The sequence below is a fragment of the Gracilinanus agilis genome, unplaced genomic scaffold, assembly GCF_016433145.1.
Source record: "Gracilinanus agilis isolate LMUSP501 unplaced genomic scaffold, AgileGrace unplaced_scaffold29745, whole genome shotgun sequence".
NCBI lineage: Eukaryota > Metazoa > Chordata > Mammalia > Didelphimorphia > Didelphidae > Gracilinanus > Gracilinanus agilis.
In genome coordinates, this window is record NW_025362185.1 from 1 (window position 1) to 2,867 (window position 2,867).

General features: G+C 36.6%; 1 non-coding gene across 1 annotated transcript; it reads left to right on the top strand.

The window, feature by feature from the left end:
* Positions 1 to 156: 156 nt before the first annotated feature.
* On the top strand, positions 157 to 320 carry LOC123254690. The gene has a single exon (XR_006506694.1). It is a non-coding gene; the product is annotated as a U1 spliceosomal RNA (small nuclear RNA).
* Positions 321 to 2,867: the final 2,547 nt, after the last annotated feature.

The following is a 2,867-nucleotide window of genomic DNA, read 5'->3' on the forward strand; positions in this document are numbered from 1 at the left end:
GAAACAAGGAAATCACACAGGGATACATGACTGAGGCATGAGGCATATGAATCAATGCCAATAAAAATTAACCCCAAAATATCAGAAAAATACAAATATCCACTGGATGAAATTTCTAAATATCCAATTCCAAATTTTGATATGTAAAAATTCTAAATAAGGACTTGGCAGGGGTGATTCCATGATCACTAAGGTGGTTTCCCCAGGGCGAGGCTTATTGATTGCACTCTGGATGGGCTGAGCCCTGTCATTTCCCCAAATGTGGGAAACTCGACTGCATAATTTGTGGTAGTGGGGGACTGCATTTGTGCTCTCCCCTGATTAAAAAAAAATTCAAAATAAGGAAGAACAAAATTACAATAGGTCTTTGAATAATGCATGATTAAAGTAATCCACTCACACTAGGTTCAAGTCCTTTTTTTATTGGTATAGAATCTCAGTAATCCTAGCAGAATTGTTTTTTTTTTTTTTTGTTTTTTACCTATGTGCTCTTTTGACACAATTCAGGTTAAGTCTGTGCATCTTTGGCACGGTGTAGATGAAATCTGAGCTCCTTTGTGATCTCAATTTCATGAATCAGACATATGTACTAAGCAAAGTCCCATGATAGTGAAATGCCAACATCAGTTTCAATAGTCTAAGGCTTTTGGGAAGGCAGTTACCTTTAGGACTAATGGACATTCTAAAGGACATACTAAACCTATGCTAGTGGAAAAATAAAAAAAAAATCTTTCAATTTAGATGACACATGCTTAGGAAAATTCAATTGCCAATGCAATTATAATAATGTTCTAAAAATCAAATCTATATCTCCTACAATCAGTGACGATAGATAGATAGATAGATAGATAGATAGATAGATAGATAGATAGATAGATATGTGTGTGTGTTGTGTAAATGGAATTAGCTGGAGCCCATTAATAGTAAAAAACCTACCCATCCTAGGCGTAGAAATGATGTAATCCTAACCTCCCTTAGTGGGGACGGGAGACGAGTTACCCACATGTGATAATAAGTAACAAATGAAAAATAAGGGACTGCCCTTTGGGCAGTCCAAATCAATGTAGAAACTGTCATTTGTCCATTTGAATTAGAGGTGGACCACAGGAAGTGATGAAAGACACGATCTCTTTAAGTAAGTTAGTGAACTTCCTGTGGGGGCGGTTGCTGTCTCGAAATGGGAGCAGAAGCATCTCCTAAGACCACAGAACACTTGCACTCTATATTGTCACGTAGGTAAGTTAGGCTGACTTCCTTGGCCTAGCTGGGCCATTTCTAAACTCTGCCTATCTGATTGTTAGGCCTTGCGGCTTGCAGCTTCATTTATTTAGCCTTTTAACCTTCTCTCTCCATCCAGGCCTTTGGCCTGGACTAGCCTCTCCCTTTCTCTTTATTCCTACTTTTTACCACCAGATTGTAAATAAACTCCTCAACTCGATGCTGACTTGGGTCTCATTTAATTACAGAATCAACCTGAATTGTTGATTCCTGGCAGCCACATATTTTAATATATATCTATAAATACCTAAATTTTCCTTCTTACAGTGTGTGTGTGTGTGTGTGTGTGTGTGTGTGTGTGTGTAATTTCATGTGACTTAAGGAGGAGTAGAATATAAAGGTTTCTTACCCAAGAATTTAGATCCATTTCCTCTTAACTTAGCCATGAACCACAGTGTGAGTACACATGAGGGAGATAAAACAATGGAGGTATAAAAGCAATAATACATTGAAGAAAATACAAAAAAAATCTACCAAAGGCAGAAAATAAGTCAATATAGGTCACTAATACAGGTTTTCTTTGAGTATTAAAAATACACAATACAATTTTTCCAAATTATCAGTACAATACAAGTTGTCTGTCCAAGTAGTTTATGGACTTCCACAAAGGTTTATGTTCAAGATCAAATACAGGATGGCACAAATAAAGATAGTAGGAGGGTAGACATACTCTGTATTGCAAAATCTGTTTCTTCTTTGCTATTTGGAGGGGAGACAAAACTGAAAAGGATTAACAGCAACAAAAACAATAGAGTCTAAGGGGCACCTCCTTCTGCCCCACATAGAGGAGAAGTAACACACTGAGTAGTTTGTGGACAAGTTCTACATAAGAAATATTTTTGTGGGACCATTTGGTTCGAGTGATTGTGTGCCTGATGTACATTCCTAGAATTATCAGTCCTAAAATTGTGATTCCTATAATCATTATTGTTATTATTCTGAGAGTTATTATTTCTATAGTTGTTGTTCCTGTGAGTATTATTCCTATAGGTATTATTCCTTATTTCCTGCAATAGATTCCTACAAGTCATCATTATGTGGCCCTTCTCACAGAAGTGGCAGGTCAGGGATCAAAAATTAGATTTTTGGAGAGGAGTAAGTGCTATTTGTGGAGTATCATGTCCTCTTTCCTGTTTATCTATTTTATCATGTGAAGATTTTAGTTCTTTTTGAATTTTGTACAATAAATCATTAGTCTCTGCCTTTTTCTCTGCATGTCCTTAAGAGACATACACAGTAGTTCTTCTCAAATCTTCAAGATCCATCTCAGGATATTTTGGACAATGCATTTTAAAATAGTCTTTGACCACCTTGCTACAGTTTTTAACAAATTGTTTCAATATTTGCTGATATCCCTTTCTGTAGAAAGTTCAAGATCCAGGTACCAAGCTCAATGAGCCTATCCATAAATTGGGAGAGTATCTCATCATCACATTGTGTACGGCTTTCAAATTTGGTTCAAACATCTGACATTTCAGAGCATTCTCTTACTGCTTTGAGATTGGCTCCCTAGCACAATTTAATTGCAAATATTCCTTGGAAGCATTATAGTATCAATGAAGACCTTGATATGGCCAGTGTGCTGCACT